Below are 12,288 nucleotides of genomic sequence, written 5' to 3' on the forward strand. Positions count from 1 at the left end.
CAAGCTCCTAGAAAAAGAAGAGCATAATAAACCCAAAGCTCCTACAAGAAAGGAAATTATAAAGATCAGAGCAGAAATCACTGCAATGGAGACTAAGAGAATGATACAAAAAATCAATGAATCAGAGTTGGTTTTTTGAAAGAATAAATAAAATTGATAAACCTTTAGCCAACCTTATCAAAAAAAGGAAAAAGGCTCAAATCCATGCAATTAAGAATGAAAAAAGGTGAAGCCACAACAAATCCAGCAGAAATTCAGAGAATCATCAATACCTACTTCGAGAACCTGTACTCTAATAAAATGGAAAACACAGAAGAAATGGACAGACTCCTAGATACATATGAATTGCCAAAATTAAATGAAGAAGATATAGAAATTCTAAACACCCAATAACAATGAGTGAAATTGAAAATGTAATAAAAAACTTACCAACAAAGAAAAGCCCAGGTCCTGATGGCTTCACTGCTGAATTCTACAAGACATTTAAAGAAGAACTAACACCATTACTTTTTTTTTCTCTTTTTGGTACCCGGGATTGAACTCAGGTCCTTGCGCTTGCGCAGCAGGCAGCGAAACCACTGAGCCAAATCCCCGGCCCCAAACTGAATCCATGACACTGACGTATTTTTTTTTTTGGTACTGGGGATCGAACTAGGGTCCTTGCGCTTGCACAGCAGGTGGTGAAACCACTGAGCTAAATCCCCGGCCCCTAACGCCATTACTCTTTAAACTCATTAATGAAATTGAAAGGTAAACAAGGCTTCCAAATTCATTCCTGGAAGCAAGTGTTACTTTGATCTCAAAACCAGGAAAAGACCCAACCCAAAAAGAGAACTACAGACCAATCTCCCTAATGAACATGGATGCAAAAATCCTCAACAAGATACTGGCAAACAGAATACAGAGGGTCATCAAGAAGATCATACACCCTGACCAAGTCAGATTTATCCCAGGGATGCAAGGATGGTTCAACATCCATAAATCAATAAATGTAATACATTATATTAACAGAGTCAAGGCCAAAAACCACATGATCATCTCAATAGATGCAGAAAAAGCATTTGACAAAATCCAACACCCATTCATGATAAAAACGCTACAGAAAATTGGAATAGAAGGGCTTTACCTCAACCTGATTAAGGCTATCTATGAAAAACCAACAGCCAACATCATACTAAATGGTCAAAAACTGAAAACTTTCACACTAAAATCAGGAACAAGACAAGGATGCCCACTATCACCACTCCTGTTCAATATTGTTCTGCAAACATTAGCCATAGCAGTTAGAAAAGAGAAAGAAATAAAAGGAATAAAGATAGGAAAGGAAGAAGTGAAACTGTCATTATTTGCTGATGATATGACACTTTACATAGAAGATCCAAAAAACTCAGTCAAAAGTCTGCTAGACCTGATTGACAGATTCAGTAGAGTAGCTGGATACAAGGTCAAGAGTCAAAAAACAATAGCCTTCTTATATGCAAATAGCAGACCCATTGAGAGAGAAATTCGGGAAATAATTCTTTTTACAATAGCATCTAAAAAAATGAAATATCTAGGAATCAACCTAACAAAGGAAGCAAAAGACCTCTACACTGAAAACTACAGCTCTCTGAAAAAGGAGATTGAAGAAGATATAAGAAAATGGAAAGATATCCCTTGTTCCTGTGCAGGAAGAACCAATATAGTGAAAATGGCCATACTTCCAAAATTACTATATAGATTCAATGCAATGTCAATTGAAATTCCAACAATATACTTCACAGAACTAGAGAAAACAATCCAAAAATTCATTTGGAAGCAGAAGAAACCTAGAATAGCAAAAGTAATTCTAGGCAACAGAGACATGGCTGGGGGTATCACAATCCCCAACTTGAAACTATACTACAAAGGTATTGTGATAAAAACAACATGGTACTGGCAAAGAAACAGACCCGAAGATCAGTGGAATAGATTAGAAGATGCAGAAACAACTCCAGACATACTCAGCCACCTCATCTTTGACAAAGGAGCCAACCACCCTCACTGGAAGAAAGATAGCCTCTTTAATAAATGGTGCTGGAAAAGTTGGGTTTCAACCTGCCAAAGATTAAAACTAGACCCATACCTATCACTGCGCACTAAACTAAAATAGAAGCACATTGAAAATCTAAATATTAAGCCAGAAACACTAAACTTGCTGGAAGATAAGGTAGGTAGAACTCTTGATGACACTGGCATAGGAAAAGACTTTATGAATAAATCTTCAGTAGCACGGGAGCTAGCACAAAGAATCAACAACTGGGATCTCATCATATTAAAAAGCTTCTGCACTGCAAGAGAAACTACCAACAGAGCTAAGAGACAACCTACAATGTAGGAAGAAATATTTAGCAGCTGTACCTCAGACAAAGGTCTACTATTGAGAATATATAAAGAACTGAAAAAAATCAGACCCCCCAAATTCAAAGACCCAATTCAAAAATGGACATCTGAAATGAACAGACATTTCTCAGACAAAGAAGTAAAAACAGCACGTAAATATATGAAAAAATGTTCAACATCACTGGTCATTCAAGAGATGCAGATGAAAACAACACTGAGATTCCACCTCACCCCACAAAGATTGGCTGCTATCAAGAAATCAACAAATAACAAATGCTGACAGGGGTGTGGAGAGAAAGGAACCCTTCTCCACTGTTGGTGGGAATGCAGATTGGTGCAACCACTGTGGAAATCAGTATGGAGATACCTCAAAGAACTAGGACTACAGGTCCCATTTGACCCAGCTATTCCCCTACTGGGAATCTTCCCCAAAGAATTAGAAGAATCATACTACAGCGATATATGTGCACCTATGTTTATAGCAGCACAGTTTGTAATAGCTAAAGCTTGGAAACAGCCCAAATGCCCATCGACTGGAAACTGGATAAAGAAGATGTGGTTTTTCTATAAAATGGAGTACTACTCAGTGATAAAGAATGAGAAACTAGAGACATTTATAGATAAATGGATGCATATTGAGGCCATACTCTTAAGTGAAATGAACACACATGTGTAAATCCCAAATAGTTTCTCTAGTGTGAGAAACTGAAAGTGTAAATAAGGATGAAAATGATTAAAATGAATAATTGATAAATTGAAATAAGAAAAGGTCCAAGGGTTAGGGAATGGTGGGAGGGGAATGGGAAAGGGAAGAAGAGAAAGAAAAATTATGAGAAAGAAAAAAAAAAGGAATCAAACTCTGTGTAAATAGGGAAAGGTGGAGGGGGTAAAGGGTGCACAGGTAATGGGAGAAAAAATAAAAACTAAGATGTATCATGTTCTGGTACAAACACCCAATGATAAACGTAAATGTATTTTATACCTAAAATGTACCAATAAATATATATATAAATTTAAAAAATAGAACTTAGAAAAGACATGTAAACCATGAATGCCCAATGCAGAAAAGAACTGGATCCCCAGGGCAGTCTACTTTCTGGGCCTCCCTTCTGTTTCTCTTAGAAGCTTTCTTTCTCTCAATAAATTCTTCCTACTCTTAATGTCTGCGGTTCTTAGAATTCATTCTTTGATTCTAGAGAATACCAACTCAGTATGTCGGACATCTAGCAGATTGTGAATTATAATATTTTCATTATATTATTTGGAGGTCCATTGGTCATACAACCTACATATTTGGAGGTTCCATTCAGATAACTGGACAGAGGCAAGAGTTTGCTTTGTTTCATAAATTCTAGATTGTGCTTAGGTAATCAAAATTGTCATCCTTGTTTGCCAATTGCATATCCTTTAAATTTTTATGCTTTGTCTTTGTCAATTGCTTAGGCCTTGTCTCTTATGATGTGGTATCTTTTGTTAAAGTAATGGTAAATTTAAGTTGAGAACATGGGAAGATATGTCCCATCAAAGAAAGTGACATTTTACATTTTATTCTTGTTTTGTATATGTTGCATTTGGACTTAGTCGCTGAATTTACTTTTGCTTTTTTTTTTTGGTACCAGGGATCAAACTCAGGACCTTGCGCTTGTGCAGCAGGTGCCGGAACCACTGAGCTAAATCCCCAGCCTGAATTGCTGAATTTACTAACATTCCTTATTTGACCTGTTTTGACTTGGTAAACAGCGCTAGGGAAAAAGTAGTGTTAGTGCACCACCCAGCAGACTTTAATGACAACTACAAGTAAATTAAGAAAAAGCTGCAGAATGGGTCTTTTTATGAAATCTAATTTATATCTGAGAAATATACATGCCTACTAATAAATCACAGGACTCCATTTGCCAGTTAAAAGGTGGTAGGCTGTCAACTGTTCTTAAGACTTAGAATCCAGTTCTTAAGACTTAGTCCAGAGTTTCACTAGGACTGTTTTTTTTTTGTACCAGAGATTGAACTCAGGACCTTGAGGCAGGCGTCAGCACCAGTGAGCTAAATCCTTGGCCCTGGGACAGACTGGTTTAATCCTTCTCTATAGTCCAGGGAAAATGTTGAGCCTATTCTACCTCAGTTTCCTTTCTGGTCTGATCTTTTGCTGGTAAGGAGGCAATCTTAGCTCTTGAGATTCCTCATCCTTGCCTTTCTAGGCTGAGAGTTGCTGTGGGCTGAGCCTGAGATGGCCTTTTGCCTAATCCCTACTCCCTTTCTCCTCCATAGATTAGAGACCCTGGATGTATATTGTAGACCCTGGATGGCACAGCCCCAGGAGACAGTCTGGATCACAAAACAATAACGCTACATCCTGCCTAGGCCATGTAGCACTATTTGCCCTGCCTTCTCTTCCTGTTTGCCTTCCACTATAAATAAAGAGTGCGTGGTGCTCCAGGTGGCCATTTGCTCCTGACAAGCTATGGTTCCACCTGGTCCCAAACTTCAAGAATAATCTTGGTCTCTTCGTCGTCTTTTCTTCATCTCCCACCGCTCTCCCCGGCTTCAGACCCTACACTGTGTGGGTTGCGGCAGAGAGTGATGACTCAGGAGATAGTTGTCTCAATAACTCACCATAAGCATATGAAAAGACCTCCTTTCCTGGTGTCATTTCTAATCTTTCTCTGTTATTTTACACTTTCCTTATAGAGGCTTGTAAAATTAGAGAAAGGAAGATCTCTAAAATTGCCCTAACCTTTCCAACTAAGGACTTTTGAGACCATAGAAAATGAGTGTTTATTAATGCTGAAGACAGGGAAGTCATCCTAGATGAGGAAAACATTTAGTTTAAGGGAGAACCCTAATCTTCTCTCTCTCTTTCTCCTCCTAGGTCTAGTTTTCATCATTTATGTGTGTAGGGAAGGAAAAAATACTTTCACTGATAAGTTGTGAACTTTGAAACTTTTACTGTAAACTTGTAAAATGCTATGTGATGATTTTTTTTGCAGGGGTAGATGGCTTTGGCTTTTATTTGGACTTTTTTTTCACTCTGATAGTAAGTTAGAAACTCACCCTAAGCTTTTCTCCAACTTGTTGGGAGATAACTTTAGAACCACCTTTTAGTTAGACCTCCAGAAATCAGGCTGAGGCAACCTGCAATAACTGTTTGTCCTTCCCAGAGGAGAATAGTAACCAAGTAACTTACACTTATGCTTTATTAAGAGTAAAAAAGGGATTTTAGTCAACATTTCTCTTCATGTATGTGTAGGAAATTGATAAATGTGCCTTTACTTACATGTGAATTGTGGCTCTAGATGATGAGTGTAAGTTTAACCTGTGAAGCTTCAGAGACACTGAAATTTTAGATTAAAATTGAATTAGATTAAATTGAATTTAGATTAAAATTGAATAAAGTGTAGTCTTGTCTTGCTGCTAAGCAAGGTTGCCTAGGTGGTTAGGTAAATAACACAAGTGCCTTGCAGGCTTTTTCATGGGTGAAATACCTCCGAGCCATTGTATTTTTTTTTTTTTTTTGCTTCTAGAGGTGATCTCCTTTACAGGATAGAAAGTGCTGCCCTTTGATCTATCTGCCTCAATCTCTCCCAAAGAATTAGAAAACAATGGTTTAGATCTCTGTTTTGGTGCCAGGGATACAACTCAGGACCTTGAGCTTGCCAGGTAGGTGCTGTGCTGCATCCCTGGCCCTAGATCTCTTGATTATTTGCTTTGCTAACAATGCTTCTTTCTTTGAACATGATCCTTATGGCTGAAATCAATTGCAACTTGTGCTTTTAAAAACACCCAGGGGAGGGCCGGGGATTTAGCTCAGTGGTTCTGTGGGACCAAAATGACTCCATCTTGGAGCCATCTCCTTTGTTCTCTCAAATTTGTGCTTAAACTAGGAATTCACCACTTGAAATTCCTGAGTTTATTACCCAACCACCTGTGTGCCCGGGGAAAGAGCGTTCCGGGCACACTATCTGTAGGATAAGCAGTTAATGAGCTGACTGTCCACACAAGATAGATGCGGCCATTAGTTAGTGGGTCTGCTAACGATCAGTATGTAACAACCGGCCGTTAATCTTTGCCCCTTTCTCCCTCACAAAAACCAATACGTAATCCCCTTCGACCCCCAAAGCCTAGCCAACCAAAACCCTACACTTCATATGTATTAAGTATTAACCAATCACCTGGCTACTAATAACCAAAGCTTGTTGTATTCTCAATAAAAACCCTGCTAGTTTGGGACTCAGGGCTCTCAATCTCGATCCGCTGTGTCGGTGACAATTGAGAGTCCCTGCTTAAGCTTGAATAAACGACCCTTGTGTGCTTACATCGGAAACGGCCTCCTGGTGGTCTTTGGGACCTCACAATCTGGGCACAACAGTTCCACCACCTGCCTTGCAAGCACAAGGTCCCAAGTTTGATACTCGGTACAAAAAAAAAAAAAAAAACTCACCCAGGGGAGTAAGAACATGAGTTTCCTGGGAAAATGAAATTGCGTGATGGTAAAAGGGTGGATAGTCCAGTCTGACTTGCCTTCTGGTTCTCTCTCCAGATGGCAGCCACATGCCCTGGAGGGGAATCTACTTGGTGGATGCCTCGAGGGCACAGGAAGCAAATAAAAATTAAAGGGATAAGGGCCGGGGATTTAGCCCAGTGGTTCTGTCGCCTGCCTCACAAGCGCAAGGACCCAAGTTTGATCCCCGGTACCAAAAAAAAAAAAAATTAAAGGGATGCTGTTTCTTTTTTGCATCTCAGCAGGAGAGTAATGTCAAAATTCCTTATTTCCTTAAAATATACCGAAGTAAAAAAGGGCAATAAAAGCTGACAAAATGGAATACAGATGGAAGTATTATTTCACAACTTAAAACCACATTGTAAGAAAGAGAAAAAATGGTCAAAATTGCCTTATGTTCAGACTTTCTTTGCATTAAAAAATAATCCTTGTGTTCAAACTGTAAATGTAGTTGCCTTTGCTACTGGTAGTGGAAGAAGATGGCGGAAGGCAGAGCGGCAGATCTGGAAACCCAGGATTCAGACATCACGACACTGCTCAAAACCTAGCTCCACAAAGGGGACAACTGGTATTTGGTAGATAGTTGCTGGTTCAAACAGTGGAAAAAAATACGTTGGCTTTGACAGTTGGGACAAATACCAGATGGGAGATCAAAATGTATATCCTGGACCCATTGATAACTCTGGACTTCTCAAAGATGGTGATGCCCAGTCACTTAAGGAGCATCTTATTGATGAATTGGATTACATAGTATTGCCAACTGAGGGCTGGAATATGCTTGTTAGCTGGTACACATTGATGGAAGATCAGAAGCCAATAGCACGAAAGGTGGTTGAACAGGATATGTTTGTAAAACATTGCAAAGTAGAAGTATATCTCACAGAATTGAAGCTCTGTGAAAATGGAAACATGAACAATACTGTAACTTGAAGATTTAGCAAAGCTGACACAATAGATACAATTGAAAAGGAAATAAGAAAAATCTTCAATATTCCAGATGAAAAGGAGACCAGATTGTGGAACAAATACATGAGTAATACATTTGAATCACTGAATAAACCAGACAGCACCATTCAGGATGCTAGCTTATACCAAGGACAGGTGTTAGTGATAGAACAGAAAAGAGAAGATGGAATGTGGCCAAGGGATCCTTCTGCTTCTAATGTGAAAAACTCAAATTATTGTCGCCTATCATATACTGCTTACAAGAACTATGATTATTCAGAACCTGGAAGAAACAATGAACAGCCAGGCCTTTGTGGCCTAAGTAACTTGGGAAATATGTGTTTCATGAACTCAGCTATTCAATGTTTGAGCAATACACCTCCACTTACTATTTCCTCAATTATAAGTATCAAGAAGAATTGAATTTTGACAATCCCTTAGGAATGAGAGGTGAAATAGCTAAATCATATGCTGAACTACATCAAGCAAATGTAGTCTGAGAAGTTCAGCTACGTCACCCCAGGAGCATTTAAGACACAGGCAGGACGTTTTGTACCTCAATTCTCTGGCTATCAACAGCAAGATTGTCAAGAACTACTAGCTTTCCTATTAGATGGGCTACATGAGGATTTGAATAGAATTAGGAAACAACCATATATACAATTAAAAGATGCTGATGGAAGACTAGATAAGGTGGTTGCTAAGAAGCATGGGAAAACCATCTAAAAAGAAATGATTCTACCATAGTAGATATATTTCATGGCCTTTTCAAATCAACTTTAGTTTGTCCTGAGTGTGCTAAGATCTTGGTAACATTTGATCCTTTTTGTTACTTGACACTTCCACTGCCTGTGAAGAAAGAACGTACCTTGTAAATTTAGTTAGAGTAGATCCACTTACTAAACCTATGCAGTACAAAGTGGATGTCCCAAAAACTGGAAATATACTAGGTCTTTGTACAGCATTTTCTGGTTTATCAGGAGTACCTGCAGATAAGATGACAGTTACTAATATATACAATCACGGATTTCACAGAATATTCTCTGTGGATGAAAACCTTAGTAGTATTATGGAACGGGATGATATTTATGTATTTAAAATTAATATCCATAGGACAGAAGATACAGAGCATGTGATTATTCCTGTTTGCCTAAGAGAAAAATTTAGACACTCAAGTTATACCCACCATACTAGTTCTTCACTTTTTGGTCAGCCTTTTCTTATGACTGTACCATGAAATAATACAGAAGATAAACTTTATAATCTCCTTTTGAGAATATGCTGATATGTCAAAATGTCTACTGAAACTGAAGAAACTGACGGATCCCTACATTGCTGTAAGGACCAAAATATTATTGGGAATGGCCCAAATGGCATACATGAAGAAGTCTCACCAAGCAAAATGGAAACATGAACCAGATGATGAGCCCAGCCAGGATCAAGAACTTCCCTCAAAAAATGAAAACAGCCAGTCTGAAGATTCAATTGGAGGAGATAATGATTCCGAAAATGGGTTATATACTGAGGAAACTTGCAAAGGTTAACTCATGGGACACAAAAAACAATTGTTTACATTCCAGTTCAACAATTTAGGCAATACTGATATCAACTATATCAAAGATGATATCAGGCATATAAGATTTGATGACAGGCAGCTTTGGCTAGATGAAAGATCTTTTCTTGCTTTGGATTGGGATCCTGAACTGAAAAAAAGATATTTTGATGAAAATGCTGCTGAGAATTTTGAAAAACATGAAAGTGTGGAATATAAACTTCCCTAAAAAATCCTTTGTGAAATTAAAAGATTGTATTGAACTGTTTACAACAGAAGAAAAGGTAGGTGCTGAAGATCCTTGGTATTGTCCAAATTGTAAAGAATATCAGCAAGCCACAAAGAAATTGGATCTATGGTCCCTCCCTCCAGTACTTGTAGTACATCTCAAATAATTTTTTTTACAGTTGAAACATGAGAGACAAGTTGGATACTTAAGTTGATTTTCCTATCAATGACTTGGATATGTCAGAATTCCTAATTAATCCAAATGCAAGTCCTTGCCTCTATAATTTGATTGTTGTTTCCAACCACTATGGACAGATGGGAGGAAGACACTATACTGCTTTTGCAAAAAGAAAATGGAAAATAGAAAATGGTACTATTTTGATGACAGTAGTGTTTCTACTGCATCTGAAGACCAAATTGTGTCCAAAGCAGCATATGTACTCTATTAGAAACAAGACACTTTCAGTGGAACTGACTTTTTTCCCTCTTGACCGTGAAACTAAAGGTGCTTCAGCTGCCACAGGCATCCCATTAGAAAGTGATGAAGAGTGGTGCCACAGCCTGCCTCACAAGCTCAAGGTCCCAAGTTCGATCCCCAGTACCAAAAAAAAAAAAAAATGAAGATAGCAACAATAATGACAATGATATAGAAAATGAAAGCTGTATGCACACTAATTAATGAAAGTCCCAGAAGCCATAAAAAAGAGACTGTCTATGAAAATGAAGTTACCCACCACATTAAAACAAAAGTCTGAGATGGGGAGTTTCAGATAACAATGTAAATCCTTTGTCAGATTTTAACTTGTGCAGTACTTAAAGTGAAATACAATGAAAACTTTAACAGAAGTTGTCTCTTAATACATTTATAATCTTGTATTTCTTGTATTTACAAGCTAAATATATATAGGAAATCACAAATAAATCCCTTTTAAGTTTGGAAGAAAAACCCTATAAATGTAACCCTCAGGAATACCAGATACCTGGCCCTTAAGGCATTCACTACCACTGAGCCTGAGGCTATTCTTCCTCACCCTTTGGAACCTGAGGATGAGGTTTCCAAGACAACTTTTAATCAAAACCTTGCTCATTATTGCTGAGTCTGAGGCTTTTCCTACATGTTGTTTGGGTGCTGAGGTTGGGGCTTCCAGGCCAGCTATAATTGAAACCTCTACAGAGCTGTATCTATCCTTACCTAGTTTTGTTGAAGCCCCTCAAGGACAATACCCCTTACAGGAAAGGGCAAAAATGGGACTACTCAAATTCATGTGTCCTTTTCTGTCAGTGACCTAAAACAGATCAATCAAGACCTAAAAAGTTTTCAGATGACACTGATAAATACATTGATGTCTTTAGAGGAAGTAGGCTGGAAAGATGTAATGTAACTTTTAAATCAAACATGGACTTCTAATGAAAGACAACGGGTACAGACTTTAATCTGTGAGTTTAAGTGTATTACAGATACCTGGGGATATATATTTTCAGAGTGGGTTTAAAGAGAGCTTAGCCAGCACTGATAAGTGACTAGATAGAGAACTACCTAGACTAGATAGTCACTACCTAGGTGACTAGATAGAGAACCTAAAATGTCCCGAAGACCTCTTTGTCCTAGGACTAAGATTTCTTCTGGACTATTACCTGTTTCTGTCTGTCTCTGGGGGTGATAGATCTCTTTTGCAGGGTGGGATTTTAAAAACTTTTTTTTTTTTTTTTTTGGTACCAGGGATCAAACTCAGGACCTCTCGCTTGCCAGGCAGGCACTGTGTCGCTGAGCTACATCCCAGGCCCAAAACTTTTTGATTCAGAGTCATTTATTAGGAAATAGGCCCTAAATAATATTATTAGAACACTTTTATTTTCTCTCTTCTTTTTTTTGGTACTGGGGATTGAACTCAGGACCTTGCACTTGGAAGGCAGGTGCAGTGCCACTGAGTTAAATCCCTGGCCCTCTCTTTCAAGAGGCAAAAAACCAGCCATTCAGGTTCTTTGATTATTGGTTTAATTATCTGCTTAGCAACACAGTTGGAGTCAACCATAGCTTTTGTCTCTGGGGGCATGTTTTGCTAAAGATTAGAGATTCACTCTGGAAAAGCTCTTGATCTTAATTGTCTTTCTACACCTGAGATGGTTAGGATTTAGTTCTTGTGCCATACTTAGAGTCACTCTTCTGTCCTTTCTCCACTGCCCTGACTGAGAAAATAACAGTTTTCAATAGTATTTGTTTTAAAGAATAGGCACAGCCCCAGTCCCCAGAGGACTGCCTCTCTCATAGTGATTTCTCTCCAGGCTGGCCACTATTCTCAGACATATGCTAACTGAGGCTCTGAAAAAGAAAGGCCTATAACTTTATGGTCCAAGGGTCAAATGGAAAAAAACTGTCATAGGTAGACACCTGCAGTAGGACAGATTAGAGCCTTGGCAGGCCTTCTTTCCCACTGTTTAGAATGCATACTTAGCTCCAAAGAGTGCCACCTAATCTCTTTCAACACCCACACCTGGTTTAAACATCCACCCCTGGAAATAGTTAAAATTACCTTTTAACAGTCTGCCTCTCTACAGGAAAGTTACATGTGGCTATCAAAACAGCAGTTATGGCTATCAGCTGTGATTACCCACCAACTACAGCTATCAAAGCAACAGTGAGGAGCCTGTATAGCTAGATATTCCAATCAGATAAACTGTCAGCCTAGTGCCCATCTTAAAAACTGTC

At 38.5% G+C, this 12,288-nt stretch overlaps 2 protein-coding genes and 1 pseudogene across 5 annotated transcripts in view; 1 reads left to right on the forward strand and 2 right to left on the reverse strand.

Annotated features, from left to right (window-relative positions):
* Nucleotides 1-12,288, reverse strand: part of B3gnt2 (UDP-GlcNAc:betaGal beta-1,3-N-acetylglucosaminyltransferase 2) — a 202,236-nt gene that overhangs the window by 108,360 nt on the left and 81,588 nt on the right. The window lies entirely within an intron of this gene.
* Nucleotides 1-12,288, reverse strand: part of Commd1 (copper metabolism domain containing 1) — a 140,715-nt gene that overhangs the window by 6,640 nt on the left and 121,787 nt on the right. The window lies entirely within an intron of this gene.
* LOC110350284 (ubiquitin carboxyl-terminal hydrolase 15-like) lies at nucleotides 6,986-11,418 on the forward strand (annotated as a pseudogene).

This window comes from Heterocephalus glaber, unplaced genomic scaffold (genome assembly GCF_053883595.1).
Source record: "Heterocephalus glaber isolate CG9 unplaced genomic scaffold, H.glaber_assembly_v1.0 deba00001457, whole genome shotgun sequence".
Taxonomy (NCBI): Eukaryota; Metazoa; Chordata; class Mammalia; order Rodentia; family Bathyergidae; genus Heterocephalus; species Heterocephalus glaber.